Source organism: Haliotis cracherodii, unplaced genomic scaffold, assembly GCF_022045235.1.
Source record: "Haliotis cracherodii isolate W230 unplaced genomic scaffold, xgHalCrac1.p SCAF_2, whole genome shotgun sequence".
NCBI classification, from domain to species: Eukaryota; Metazoa; Mollusca; class Gastropoda; order Lepetellida; family Haliotidae; genus Haliotis; species Haliotis cracherodii.
The window spans coordinates 44,921,057-44,937,580 of record NW_027266275.1 but is presented as its reverse complement, the minus strand read 5'-3'; the positions used below and the strand labels follow the sequence as shown (position 1 = coordinate 44,937,580).

At 39.6% G+C, this 16,524-nt stretch overlaps 1 protein-coding gene and 1 pseudogene across 3 annotated transcripts in view; one reads left to right on the top strand and one right to left on the bottom strand.

The window, feature by feature from the left end:
* The window catches only part of LOC139469159 (nucleolin-like), a 374,233-nt gene that overhangs the window by 221,329 nt on the left and 136,380 nt on the right, over positions 1-16,524 (bottom strand). The window lies entirely within an intron of this gene.
* On the top strand, positions 9,067-13,473 carry LOC139468988 (uncharacterized; annotated as a pseudogene).

The window sequence follows — 16,524 nt, the reverse complement described above, 5'->3', positions numbered from 1 at the left end:
GTTCCGTGTCTTCACGCAGGATGTTGATCTAATGAACAATTGTGTGGCATGGAACAAGGCGAACCTGTTCGGCCACCCACCATATGTATGAAAGGGAACAAATCATCATTTGTCCAGTCAGTAAAGTTCTTTAGGCTGTCCACATGATACATCTGGTGGACATAAGGCGGAACAGCTTGGTATCTCTTTTTATGCTTTGTTAAAGCTGTCAACCACATCCACATAGTTTGAGAGCGCCAAAACAAGAAGAGGAAAACAACAACTCTCCTATGGTATAAGAGAGAGTGTATCACCTCTTGTCTGGTCCATGCGCTAGTGAGTATGGTTTTATGCCATTTTTAGCAATATTCCAGCAAGATCATGTCGGGGGACACCAGAAATGAGGTTCACACCTTGTACCCATGTCGGGAATCGAAGTCCGGTCTTGGGCATGATGAGCATACGCTTTAACCACTAGTCTACCTGACCGCCCCACCCTGCCCATGAAGTTCTACAAGTCAACGAGGTCATCTATATCCCCTGCCCATTTTCACACGTTATGGTCCCAAAGCAGGTACCGTATATCGCTGTGTATAAGGCGACCCCACGTATAAGACGACCCCCCTGTACAAGCCTTAAAAATCAACCCAAAATCCTATACTCCGTGTATAAGGCGACCTAGAATGAAACACATCACAAATCTGACTGATATACCAGTAGAAGATTTAACGTGCGCTTGCTGACTGTAGCGTATTTCGCACACGGACATCACAAGTTAGTTAGTTACTTTGGAGATTTAGCAGGTACCGGGTAACTGACCCAACATTACTCTTAGCCCATGTCAAAATAGCTGCAATGGAAATTCTAAAATAAACATTTCTAAAACTCTTTAATATTAAATGGCACCAGTACAGTATGTGCTTTATATATAGACATGCAATGTTTGGCAAGGAAACAGGTTATTTGTTATACTCCATAAGTGAACCCACCCTATATTAAAACTTAGATCCAAATTGTTGACATGGAAACGTAAAAAAAAAAAAAAAAAAAAAAAAAAAAAAATTCCTAAATAGCAAAAGGCACCAGTTCAATATGTGCCTGGTAGACATGCAAAGTTTTGTAAGACAATATGTAACAGTTTTTGAGTTACGCTCCAGAAATGAACTCTACCCTAGAGAACCTAAGTCCAACTTGTTGCCATGGAAACATAAAAAATAAAAATTTATAATATTCCTAAATAGCAAAAGGCACCAGTTCAGTATGTGCCTGGTAGACATGCAAAGTTTTGTAAGAAAGTATTTAATGGTTTTTGAGTTACGCTCCGGAAACGAACACCACCCTTATAGAACCTAAGTCCAACTTGTTACCATGGAAACGTGAAAAATGTTGTTTATGAATCATAGTATAAAAAAAAAGATTTATCGAGCATTAATATGCGCTTTCAAAAAAACCACATCGTATCCCTTCAGCGAATTCAGGTGAATAAACAGGTAAAACAAACTTGGTCAATAAAAGTATTTGAATTAACACATCACTAGACATGATGATTTACCATTCAAATTGTATTTCCTGCTCTCCAAGGCATTGTTTTATATGCAGACATTAAGATTACCGTGTGTATTTTCTTGTAAACTAAGCCGGAAATAGCAATCAGCTGTGCACACATTTCCTCCCAATTTACCAGTGATTTAATTAAAAAGCACCCTATGATACAACTTCAAAGAATTTTGATGCTATTGTCGGAAGAAATTGTATCTGAAATTATTATTTTATCAGGAATAATATATTCCAATATCGTGTTGTTTTAGTTGCAGCTTCAACTGTACATATATTTAAAATGATAAGAATCATAAGCGTAGCACTTTGGTACAGGTGGTATGCAGGATATTTTCTTATGTATGGAACAATTTGACCAGTCACTGTAGGGACTTCCCGTGCTAAATGTACTTCACTTGTGAAAACGTTAAGTTGACATTTAACAGTCAAACTGCCTCAAATATGACTTTTAACAAGACATGGTACGGCATTTATGATATGTGTATCCATTCTCTTGCAACTAAAGTTTGTTTCAAGTCATCAATAGCGGTAATCTGACCATGGTTGCTGTAAATAACGGTGAGTTAAGCGATCAACTGATCACTTTGCATACGATTTCGCTGAAATTATTGTAAACATGATTACAATTATTGAATGAAATTTTGAACATAATTAATCAAATATATTGCAAACCTTAGTTCAGATAATTGTGTGAGTGAGTTGAGTTTAACACTGCTTTTAAAAGTATTCCAGTCATATCACGGCGTGTCAGTTTAATGTGGGAGGAAAACCCGAAAGTGATGCAAGTCTCAGACGTTTACCACTTTGGTGAAACCCACGAGCACGGGTATGGTGCTGACAAACCTAGAAACATAATAGTTCAGATAAACAATGAACAATTTGTTTTAACCAGATATTATAATAGGATTAAATTGTGTACTTCTGTTCGGATTTGTTGACCGGTATTTCCTGTGTTACATGATCGCGGTGATCAGCTGATAATGTTTTCTGAAATGGGGAAAAATATTGTGTCATTGGAAAACTTGAGTTTATTAAAAATGTTAGTAAATTTTGGGAGCCATGATTTACCGCACGCTATAACCGAGTTAGCACTATATTGAAGGGCGCAATAGCGAGGGAACAATGTATATACATTTTGATTCAAACTCAATTACTGGAGCAAAACTATACAAATGTGGACACTTGAGATATATTTGCCCAGATACACGTTTCATTTTATTATTCTGCAATCCATTTTTAGTATTACCCAGTGGCCGGACCCAGCCTATCCTGTCTTTTCTTGATGATCAGGGTTGTGATCCAAGTGAACTGGCTGTTCACTGGAATCACAGCCCTGATAAAGAGATTTGTGTATATACATCTGGAGCTATTGATATGCCGAATGGAAGTTGTTGGAATTTGTAATGCATGCCGTTTACTGCAAACCTAAGATACTTCTGGTATCCAATATGAATGGGAACAAAGATCTGTGTCCTGGAGATCCAAGCTAATCAGCCAAAACTAAACATTTTTATTGTGTGATGACAGCCAAAATATAAATAATTACATACATTGAACACACAATGCCATTTAGAAAGTGGTTAAATGTAACAAATGTTAAATTTGGGATAACACTTTCTTTGTCAAGCACTGTATATCGCTGTTTATAAGGCAACCCCCCCTGTACACGCCTTCAAAATCAACCCAAAATCCTATGCTCTGTGTATAAGGCGACCTGGAATGAAGCACATCACAAATGCGCACACAAACCTTATATATACAATAAAAATATGTTTATCTTGCATTGTTTTTTCTATGATGATTGGTCGCGTGTGTAACTCCAGCACATGTTGTCATTTTGTGTTTCATTTATGAAGTAATAACATATAAGAGACAATGGTGAGTATTTTAATCGCCAATTAACTATGTTGTAACTAACTAGGCTTAAGTTTGCCTCACATTCAGCGTGTTTATTCCACAATCACTTATACACACCGTCTCCAACTGTAAAAACAGCGGGAATTGATTTCAGCTTCACCGGTTATCACATGTTAGGTCACATGTGCAACATGCAAATGCTTACCAGTACTTCCGGCTCTCTACTCACGGATGTTGATTGTTTTACTGTGTCAGCTGGTTTGACAATCTGCATTGAGGCGAGGGTCATTTCAACTTTATTTGCAGAAATTATTAAACTTTATTCAAGGAAAACAGATACAAATCATGTTTATGTATGGAAATAGTTATTGGAACAGTTATTTAGGATGAAATGCAAAGTTTTATTGTCAAATGCTGGGCTGACTATCGGACGCCGGTTGACATCGCCAGTGGAAGCTGAAAGTGAAACTGGAAAAAAATGTGAGATCTTCAACTCCGTGTATAAGACGACCCCCCTTCTTAACCCCCTCATTTTAGGTACGAAAAACTCGCCTTATACACAGCGATATACGGTACAGATTCTAGTACTTTTTTCGGTTTAGTCCCATTCAAGATTGGAACCACACTGCCAGAGTGAGGCACCTAATTGTCAGCACACAAAGTCATCGATCTAGCTTGCAAGAGAGACTGAAGTTGGTAAAATCATAGAGGTTAAAGGATTCCACGAGGTAGGAAGTATTTGTAATAAGGTGGACGTCGACCCGGAGGAGGTAAAGGAGAACCCAAGAGGCGCACTGAAGAAAGAGTGCCATGCATGGCCTTTGGGGAAGGGCATCTGCTGGTAGAAGTTGAGATACAAGGTTGGCTCTGTGCCAATGAAGAGCGGAAAATTCACGCCAGGTTAGCAGTGTCACATGAGCACTCTCTCCCAGAGAGGGAGGGAATCCATTTACTACAGGTAACATTCCCAAGCATGATCCGGGTCTGCGTAGGCATTATATGAATCAGGGTTCCAAGGAAATTCTCGTCGTTGATGATGATAGTCATAAGAACGAGAACGATCACGGGTCAAGATGACTGGAAGAAGAGCAATGAGTGTCCAATAGAGTCAGTATAAGAGGAGTCTGAAGTGTGCTATCATGAGATGATAGGTAGATGACCGATCCCCCGATTGTCGATCCAAACACTCAGTGGAAGATTGCCGATCTGGAGAGGAGTGTTGATCCATGGAGGTTCGTCGAACCATTGGGGAACGTCATTCCTTTGAGATGCGACAATCCTAAGAGGAGTGGCGATTTTTGGAAGCATGCTCATCCTTCGAGAAGCGTCGAAACTTTGAAGTTTGCTGTTTTACAGAGCAGTGCTGAACCTCAGAAACATGTTGATTCAAGGAGGGATCACTATTGATGTAAGATAGATACCTCTCATTCCAGAAGTTCTGGTGTTGTTATGATACCACTTGAATTGTATCGGTAAAATTGATATTTGTGAGTAAAGAATGTTACCTTGATTGTGTTGTGCGTTGTCATAGTGTTTATGGAATGATTGTGTGTGTGTGTGTGTGGAGATGATCGTTTGTCAGTTGAATAATGAAATTCTAACGAAATTCTAACGAATAACAACGTTTACCTGAAGCAGCGAGTTCTGTGGTCTATCACTATCCTCGGAGGTATGGCGAGTCTAAGAACACAGATCCTGTGATCGATGAGCCCTAGATTGCCAATCCTGATCTTGAGTTCATCGATCCTTAAAAGATCGTTGATTCGAGTTCTGCGATTGAACAATGGATGAAAGCTTATATGCTAAACACAAAGACTTTGCAAGCTGATCCGAGAGATGCCAACCCTACAGTACAGGACATTGGGGTACAAAAGCTTAACATCATGTGAAAAAGAGTGGTGTGAAGAGTACCATGCCATGATGTTGGTTTTTGCTTTGAAGTCTAAGAGATGCCCTCAGGAGGAGGAAAGTTTGACATTATCAGAGGCAGCAGATGAGGGTGATGAAGAAAAACGACGGTCTATGGTAGGCTTCGTAGAAGCAAGAGGGATAGGGGTCAACTGTAAGGAAAATACAGGAACGGTCGAATCCAATATCACTGAGAGAACTTTGCGTATGTCTGAAGCTGTAGGTTTGTTGGCCATAGACGTTGACTGATTAGATTCTCTGTAAGGGGCTGAGTGGTCAAGATGGAAACGTCTTCTGCGAGCAAGCTGTCCAATACATCCTTGTCATTGACAGACATGATAGGAAGCAAGACATCCCAAGATAGGGGGTAGACGATTCCACAATCAGCGAAAATGTAGGTAGTTTCGCTGATTTTTCAGACTTCTTTGAAGCAGTTTTCTAGTTTGTATTTTTTATTGTTCAGACTTAGAATAGAAAGTCGGTCTTGTTTTCTATGCTGACACTTGTGAAGATAAATGCTGAAAGATTCATTGGACAAGTCAACACACTGAAAACAGCATGTAGATGAGCTGCAGCAACCAGACATCATGTGGGTCGGAATGAGAAAAAACATGTCTACAAGTTAGGTACACAGGCTGACGCATGGCCTGTTTGTCCATGTTGATAAACGCCGACCAAGAAAATAAAATTTGAAAGGCTTGAAAGAGGGAAAATTGGAAAATGGTGAATGATGCTAGGTATGTTCGGGTGAATTGCTTTTTAGAGGCTGGAAACCCTTGTTTAGGCGTGTTTCCACTTAGAATCGAAAATTGAATGAGAAATGCACAGTGTGAGATCGGATGAGATTAAAAATGTGAATTTACGACACCAAGTTTTATTTGAGATCATGACCAGTAACATCAGTGTGTAAAATTTAATTTCTCTGACTTGAATAGTTTTTGAAAAAATTTGTTACCTTTGAGAAGCGGATGGACAGATGGATGGACGGACAAACTCTGCCCCTTAACCCCCTGGATGCCAGAGGGACATATATGTCCTTCCTCTACAACCCTCACTTTGAAGTCGAATAAAATTCAAAATACATCACCCACTCAACTACACTTTACAGTTCTGTGATATCATCCACTGGCATTTTAGGCCAAGCAAAAGTACTGAACATGACCTCTGAAAATTAGGTACATCGTAAATGTCGCCATTTTTTACACATTACTAAATCACCATTCACGGCGTTATTTACAGCATGTTTTGAAATCTAAATTTCGGATATTTACTCGGAGAAATGATTTTCAAAAATAGCATATTAGTGATCACGGGTATCTGTCTTTTATGAAATCACCAATGATCATTCCAAAACGTCTCCGATAACCCTAGAATCGTTTTAAAATGTTTTGGGAAAAACGAAAACACAAACGCCGAAGTGAACTTTCCGCCATATTGGATAGTGTTTACAAAATCACGTTTCAGGTACACCGGTTATGAGACGCCTGTAACATCACGTATATTTCAAACTTATCTGCGATACCTACATCCTTGAATTCCTCATACATTTTAGAATCAAATGACCAGTGGTCTTTGTCACCAATACGAAGTGGCTAAATGAAATCAAGCAAAATAAGTAAGGTGTGAAAACGAACGCTGTGCGCGAAAAACTGGACATGGTTGAAATGTAAACAAAGCAAAATACAGATTTTACACAGTGTAGCATATTCTCCTATTTTGAGCTATCCATTCGTCTATTCGTTCAAGATATTGACTCAACATTTTCAGAATATGCATGGGAAGAGAATCGTAGGAAGAATTAGGGAATTTTAAAGAGATACATTGCAATGATTTGATATTTTCAACAGAAGTTGTCAAAGTTAACGTCCTGGTTGACGCCATGACTGACGCAAAATCACGCACAACGACAACGGTATTTATCAGAATTTCTGACTATTTCCGTTTGATTCAATGAAAATTATGACAACAAATAACAGTAAATAGATTATCAGAATGTTTCTGATTACTTACATATTTACTTGGTGAGAGCAGTCCTTTTATGTTGTGTAGAAAAAGCGTCAAATTCCGTTCCACACATCGAGATTTTCCATAACATGAACGAAAATTAGGGGAGATATATATTAATCAAAATACCAGTGTCGTATTTTTCCGACGTTATCAAAGACATAAAACCAGCAATGACGTCAAAAGGAATGGTGTTATTTTTCGGGTATTTCATTACATTGATGATAAGGCTAGTGCTCCATTAATAATGATGTAACATTAGTCAAATTACACTTACACAATCAGGAGAATGTTGGAATCTAAGGACTAAGTTATAGGTTAGATAAGGCCATCCATTTCTCTATTACCTCCTATTTATGAAGTACGATTTCATCATTTCTTATGGGTATATCTTTAATAACTAAACGTGTACAGTTTCAATATCGATATTTGTGTTGGAATAGTTTGGTTCCTCCAGAACAAAACACCACGAAAATATATTGTCCTTACCCACAGCTAATTCTTACCAAGTGACCTGAGTTACAACAAACTAGAGCTAAGCATAGCGGAGTTATGCCCCCTTTTCTCTGTACGTGTGTAACCTCTCTGTCACCTTTTGACGTCATAGAGAAAAATCAGTTTTCGTCATTTACGGCATGCTATTTTTGGAATTGAATGTATGTCGTTATACATACGCATATAACTCCATTTGATATGTAGTTATGTCGTTCAGATATTAGGCAGTATTTTGTTCGCTCACAGTTTCCGTAAAGCTTCTTAATAAAAAAAATTGTCGCACAGTACTTTTATCGGTGTACCATAAAAAGCGGAGAAATTTACTGTTTTTCAACGCAGAATAAATTCTCGGACAACACTTAGGAGTGTCTGTTTTTAAAACCGGTTTGATATTTACAGTTAAATTTACACCATCAAATGGGAAATTTAATATTCTCCACCTCTGCGTAATTTTATAGCCAGAGGTAGATCCAGTGCCGCGTGAGCGCAATTCTCGCACAACCTTCACTTTTCCGATCTTAGGAAAATGTGCGTCAGAAAAAAAACTCGGCATCCAGAGGGTTAAATATGACGCCATTTTCTGTTTCATGACGTCACTTCCGACCTAATGCAATAATTCTTCCAGTGTATTATGACATCACTTCTGGCCAAGTATTAGGTCACTTCTAGTATCATGATGTAACTACCGGTCTATCCTGACGTCACTTCCAGACGTTATGGTGTCACATGAGGTTTTTATGATGTCACTTCCAGTACCCATAATGTCAGTTTCGGTTAGTGGTGGAGCGATTGATCGAATAATCGGTCAATCAATCTGAAGTACTTCAACGATTGTCGACTGGCTTGGGAGACCAATCGATGTTCATTGCTTCCACTATGCCTTGATGAAGAACCAGGAGGAGCAGATCATAGAGGTGCCACCGAGATCCACAGGAGGCGCCGTCTTAGGAGCCGAAAGCATCACAGAAGCCGAAGGCGCTTAAGGAGCTTGAGGAGCTTGAGGAGCTTGAAACCAAGGCATCGCCTGCTTGATCATTGTCGGCATCAGATGAATCCAGGATGGGTCCATATAAGATGGCTGAAGCATCTGGGGAGGCGCCAGATGGAAGGCTGCAGGCCCGAATCTCATAGGCGCCTGAAGCACCTGCAATACTGGGGCTGTAGATAGCTAGTACTTCTGAGAGAGGGACAATCATCATAGAGGATGAAGCAGAGTAAATCAATGCTGAAGTTAACGAAGACAGTGGCATCAGTGTCATATCAACGATGGAGGTCATCATCTGTATAGGCGAAGAGGTGGTGGAAGTAATACCCGACGAAGACATATACAGTGTTGTGGTCGCCGGAGGTGTCCTGCCTGAGGAAGAAATGGTCATGACTGTTGGGTGTGTAGTAGGCTCAGATGAATCTGACATCTTTTTTAAGCAACGTTTCAAGGCCTGCTGTGTCCACCGTTTATGTGATACCTAGAGGTATTTCAAGAAGGCTGTAGGGGAAAGTGGCAGATAATCTCCACACTTAGAAGCCTGTGAGCACAAGGTAGTACAACTAAGACATGAGTTATGAGGGTCCCACTCAGACTTATTGCCATGGCTCTTGTTACAATGTATGGTAAGCAGAACATAAATTACAAGCAACAAAAGAGTTGCTAAAACATGCAAAGGATTCAAGTGATTGTAGCTGAGAGCTCAAACTGGTTACTGTTCTCTTGAGGTGAGAGCAGCAATGTACTGATCAGTGATGCACCCCTTCCGTGGGAGCTGTATGAGCGCTTCTGTGCAAGACATAATATAGATCTTTCTCTGTCAAGAACAAGTGGTGAATGCATTAAGAGTATTCAGTAATGCAGGATAAATTAAATACAGCAATTATAAAGTTATAAACATATTCCTTCTCACTTCCCTAAGTAGATACCACCTCAATGCTCCTACTGGGCACAGTTGGGCTATTAAAGGATCCAAAAGCCAGTAGGGCGGGGATCAGGAGGAATTATGCGGTTGGAGAAGACGTGGAGGTGCCAATATTCGCGCAATATTATGCATAATACAAACTCGGCCAATGACAGTGCTTCATACCATCACACACACAAATATGGCCATGCTTTCTAACAGCATGCTCACAAACGGGGACACGCATATATATATGCCTGTACAAATTCTGACGCCGACTCAGGATAGGTGTTTAAACAATCAAGGGCAAATAGACGTTGGCACATTTGCACGCGAACGCTCGCAAACAAACAGAGAAGGGTCCAAAAGCGCCATAGAATATGCATAACATGCATCTGTCCCAACAACAAGTACAAACACTCAATCCATTCGCAAACATGAATTTAAACGATTAAACCATGTTTGGCATACCCATAACATACACACCCTGTCTACATTTAGACGTTTTAATGCTGTGATGATGACTGTGACGATAATGGTGTAGTTGATGACAGTGGTGATTTCACTGCCTGTTGGAACTGTGTTTTGTTGTTGGATGTTATGGGAGATTCCAGGTTTCTTTCATTGTTGTCAAAACACAATTTCAGAGGGTTAGCTTCATTTGCTTTCAGGAGATCTCTTCGGTTTCTTCTGAAGAATCTTTCACTACTGTCAGCCATGTATGAATGTTGTTCTTTGCTTGGTTTGACTACAGTTCCTGGTATCCATTCACCTTCCTTCCTCAGTCGTACTACATCACCTTGTTGAAGTGGTTTCAGCTCTTTACATTTCCTGTCATGAAAATATTTCTGTTCATACTGTGTCTGTTTCATGTTACTCCTGACATGGCTGTAATCGAATTCTGGTTTCAGGAGACTTGGTTTAGTTGGAATAACTGTTCTTGTTCGACGACCCATCAATAGCTGAGTAGGAGATCCAATGTCATCTGTGGGGTTATTTCGGAGATCCAACAATGCAAGATATGGATCCTGACAGTCGTCCTTTGCTTTCTTGAACAATCTTTTCACAGTTTGTACGGTTTGCTCTGCCAACCTGTTGCTTTGAGGGTAGTGAGGAGACAATGTCTTGTGTTCAAGTCCATATTCCCTTGCAAAATAATAATTTGCATACTGTGATCCATTGTCTGTCATTACAAATTCTGGAATCCCATGCCTCGCAAAATGTTCTTTCAGGATGTTGATTGTAGTAACACCCTTCATGTTATGTAGTTTGGAGACCTCAAAAAACTTTGAGTAATTATCAACCACAATGATGTAGTGTTCTCTGCCCAGTTCAAATATATCTGATCCAATATCTTGCCATGGTCTGTCAGGTATGCCATGCTGAATCAACGGCTCTCAGTGTTGACGATTCCTGTAGCGACAACATACACCGCAGCTTGATACTAAATCTCTGATCTGTGCACTCATGCTTGGCCTATAGAGTACATCACATGCTGACGCAAACATTTTTCTACGCCCAAGTGACTCTGATGAATTTTTCTGAACATTTCTCTGTTCATACTTGTAGGTGTGATGATGCATTCACCTTTCAACAAGAGTTCATCTTGGAATGAAATAAATTCACAATTATTCCAGTATGGCTTAATGTCCAAATCCACCTTGTTAGGAATATCAGGCCATCAATGAAGACCATACTCCTTTGGTTTTTGAAGAGAACTGTCATTTTCTGTGTCCTATCTCATTTCAGCCAGTCTATTTCTTGAAATTGGTAAGTTCTCAACTGTATGTACCTCCAACTCCATATTTTCAGTTTCCTCTTGGTGAGCTCGGCTCAGGGATATCCGGGATGTGCATTTCTGATCCAGGCCTGTAAATGACCCTCAAGTACTTCTAAATGACCCACTTCTGTACTTTCAACATCAGGCGTTGAATTCAGGGTGGCGCTGCTGACAACAGTATTTTGACAAGGCATTCCAGGGGTCTGTGATCGGTTTCCATGACAACAGTTTTTACATGTACTGGTGGAATTTTGTTGCTACATAGACAATAGCTACCATCTCCTTCTCAATTTCCACATTCTTCCATTCCTCAGGGTTGAGTGATCTGGAAGCATATGATACAGGCTGTTAACTCATCTTGAGCAATACACGCTCCAACTCCATGTGATGATGCATCCACTAAAAGCTTCACTGGAAGCTGACATTGTAGTATTTCAATACTGGTGTATTTGAGATCACTGTTTTCAGGTTGTCGAAACACTTCTACTGTCTTTTGTCCGAAGAGGCTTATTAATTGATGAGAGGTTTTGTATGCATTTTCCCAAATAATTGACCATTCCCATGATACTTTATAGATCTTGTTTATTCCCTGGAGCTGGCATCTAAGTGATTGCTCCAAGTTTGTCTTCACATGGTTTCAGCCCTTTCATACCGAACGTATGTCCGACATATGTTACTTCCTTCAGCCTGACCTTGCATTCCTCTTTGTTTTGCTTCAAGTACATATCAGAACACTTTGTCAGCACTTTTTCCACTACTCTGTCATTTTCATATCCCTAACCATGATATAAGGAACAGGCAAGGGTGCATACATGGCAAAATCTGATATAAAGTCAGTGTTTTGCCTCATACCTAAACAACCAGATGACTTGAAATTTTCTCGGCATGCAATTCAAAAATAATCTCTACTTGACAAATGTCTTCCATTTGGCTGTTCCATTTCTTGTGCAACATTTGAAAAATTTAGCACATTTTATCAGTGGGTACTCAGGAAACACACCATAAATAATAACATACAACATTGGATGATTTTGCATTGGCAACACCAGCCTATAATAAGTGTCAACAAGCTCTTGAGTCATCCCTGGTGTTATTACAAAAAATGGGTGTTCCCGTCGCAAAGGACAAAACAGTGCTACCTACAACAAACATGACGTTCCTGGGTATCACAATTGACACAGTCATAGCGCAAATTAGCATACCGATGGACAAGGTTGTGTCCCTTAATCAGGAAACAGATGCTAATTCAAAAAAGAAAACAACATTACACTACTTGCAATCCTTGGCTGGGAAACTTAACTTTGTATGTAGAGCAATTCCGATTGGTCGTGCCTTTCTCAGACGCCTCATTGACGCACAGCCCGGAGGGTCAAAACCACACCACAGAATAAGGATAACACAAGGCTTGTGCAAGGAACTGAATTGATGGCAGCAATTTCTTCAAAAACCACAATGGCACTTCTGCCTTGTGGATCAACACATCAGAAACACATTTGTTTACCAACGTGTCAGGTAACCATAGTTTCAGAGCCTTTTTCATGGGCCGATGGGAGAATGGCAGATGGCCTAACATGAGTGATTTGGGTATAACGCTGCTTTTAACAGTATTACAATTATATCACGGTGTAGATGGCCTAACGAGTGGGTGCAGAATGGATGGGCTAAGGATATCACTATGCTGGAGCTTTTTCCAATCGTATTGGCAGTAAGACTGTGGGGCAGACATCTATGAAACAAGCGATTGCTGTTTGTTTGTGACAACCAAGCAGTGGTAGCGATTATCAATCCACAAACAGCAAAACCACCCTGTGTTATGTCGCTCCTTGGGCGCCCGATACATCTCTGTTTACAACATAATATCTTGTTCAAAGATCTTATGTTCCTATGTATGTAAATGGTATAGCTGATTCACTTTCGAGATTTCAGTGGTCCAGGTTCAAGGAAGCAGCGCCGCCGGCAGACGAGATACCAGCACACATACCACAGGACATATGGCAGATCTGACGACAGAGGTGCAACATCTAGTGCAGTCTTCTCTAGCATCAAATACATGGAACCTGTATGGGTCTGCAATAAAGTCATTAAATGTTTTCAGCATCTCTTTCAGCCTGCCACACATTTGGACTGCTCCGGTTGATCATCTTATGCATTTTATAGTTCATCTCTCCTTAACAGGAAAATCTCCTCGCACGGCAAAGTCGTATACATAGGCATTAGCAACATGGCAAAGGTTACATGGTATGCATGACCTAACATCCCATTTTCTTATTCAGAAAGCCTTGATTGGATTTGTCAGACAGAAACAGAAGGCCAACACCCGACTCCCAATTACAATTGACTTATTGTCTGTTATTGTCACATCATTACTGGTAGTTTGTGCCTTAAAGGGGCACTGATCTAACGCAATTCCATGGACTGGTTGTTGCCTTTGTTATTGTTTTTTCCCCCGTGAGTACCCGGATAATACGCAACGCAACTGAGCGTGACCAGAGACTGGGCTACCGTCTGCAAGGACAGCTAAATAAACTTGGAGGCTGGAGGCAATATTTGTTTTACGCATTTTTGCATAAACACTGATTGGTTAACTGTGATCTATAAAGATTTTGACAAAGGGTGCATGTTAATTAATTTCTTCAGCTTAAACAAACAGACAAAAAGAACAGCAGAGCTCATCGGATGTCGTCATTTGGAAATACCCCAGATGGTTATAGTTTAATACTAAAAAAAGTATCCATGCAGTGAAAGCATTTTCAGATTTCGGATTGCGTCGATAGTACGATTACTACTCCCTTGTTGTCATCCACGTTTTCTGGTATAACCCTACACTTGTGTATTTGTCGTCATTCACTTGATGCTCAGTTAATGAATTTATTACAGGTACAATTAGTGGTAGCACTACTTAGATTACCTGACAAAGGTTCCCATTTGGCATTTATTGTGTCTGGGGTAATTATTCAATCTAAATCCAGGTTTGAAGTGAAGTGAAATGTGTGTTATGTAATATGCACGTGGCAGCCCAGCAAGAGATGAATGATCAGTTGATTTACTTTTGTTTGTAAATCAACGGATCGTTCCTAGTCATCAAAGGATTAACAGAAAATATGTTGATTGATTAATCACTGTTATCTTGCACAGTGGATATGTAAAGAGTGAGTGTTTACATGTCTAGGTTTACTAAAACAAAGGGAATACACTCACATCATGGCGTGAAGTGCCGATGTAACAACAACATACTGTGTTCAAAGGGTTAACTGTTAATACGTTGATTGATTGATCATTGTTATCCATCACTCAATGGATTTTTTAGGAACCGTGGACATTATGAAAATAGTTTTCACGTGGGCTTTCTCAGCCGACCATTGAGACTTGACACCTATGTAAAACACCTGAAACAATCCAGGTGATCAGTTGAGAAACGAACACGGGTTATAATATCCCGAAACGATATATATCTTTTAAAATATTTGATTGTTACTGAGACACGTGACATCGATTAAGTTTCTTTGTACAGCTGCAGACGAGTGGGATATTGTTCCTTTGTGTGGATATTCACGGATACATTCCTCGAACAAGGAAGCTGCCTACAATTTATACACATAAATTTGGTAGGTTGTAATTATGATATTTGCATTTTGTTTTCCTTCATTTGAACCGATTTGTTCTTGTTTCTCTATGTCTTGGTTGGAAAATTCTTCAATGAGCGATAGACGTTGTTTTCACAGGTCTTTTCCTTTGTAAGAGTGTATATACAACCGTCAATTTGTAAAATGTGATTCTCTCAGGCAATTTATAAAATGTGTAAATATATCAGTCATTTTGACTAAAAAATCTGTCCAGATTGATTAAGACGATCAAAAGGGCCTACAAACATCACAACAGATTATTATGTAGGATCAGAAGCCAAACAACATAGAAATGTACTTTTCAACGTAACATTTTCAGTCTCTTGGTGATTAAACATTAAACATAAAAATGTTTGGAATTCGTTATCATAATAATACAGATGGAAATGTTTTTCAGTCACTTTGTAAAATAACTGAATATTTAGACGTTTAATAAATTTGTTACACATTGTATCAAGTAAAAATAGTGTAAACGAAAATCGCAAAATTACCAAGCAAGTGACTTATCAAAACTTCGTCACCATTACCGATGCTACCCACAAAGACACCCACATTTCCTTATTATCTCGAAAACTGTATTTCATTTTGTTGATCAGTGTGACCATACGCCCTTATTACTACCCATAAAAGTGACTAATGCGCTTACGAATGGCGCAGCAGAGGTCGCGAACTAGTCTAGATTTCTGCTATACATCCGGGTACTCACTGGGAAAAAACAATAACAAAGGCAACAACCAGTCCTGGGGAATTGTGTTAGATCAGTGCACCTTTAACTTATGAAACTTCTCTTTTCACAGCTGCATACCTGCTTGCATTTTTTTAATTCTTTTGAATCAGTGAGCTGGTGGCAGGGTCAGCCAAGGATTTCTCGCATAAGGCGTGTCTTTTGTCTGATATTCATGTGGCAGGAGATATAAGTCAGATAACAGTATGTTTCCGCTCATCCGAAACGGATCAATGTGGCAGAGGTGTGCAAATAAAAACAACAGCTATTCCTCACTCTAGACTGTGTCCTGTCAGAGCAATGCAACAGTTTCTATCCATCAGACCACCAGTGCATGGGCATATGTTCGTCCATTTTGATGGACATACTTTAACTAGATTCCAATTTCAGGTAATTTTAAGAAAGGCCCTGGCTTCATTACCACAGCTCAATCTACATTTTTTTTCATCACACTCATTTTGCATTGGAGCGGCTACCACAGCAGCAATTAATGGGGTTAGTTCCAAGCAGATCCAGAAATACAGGCTTGGAAATCAAACTGTTACAACAAATATATCCGCATTACTCAACTCTCCATAATAGTACACCTGGCATAAACAAACATATCCTGCCTGTTGCTTTTCCACGAGGGGAATGGGATAATACTGACTTAATCTTTTTCAATAACTCTAATAATATATAGATAAACAGGTAAATAAATAACTGCTG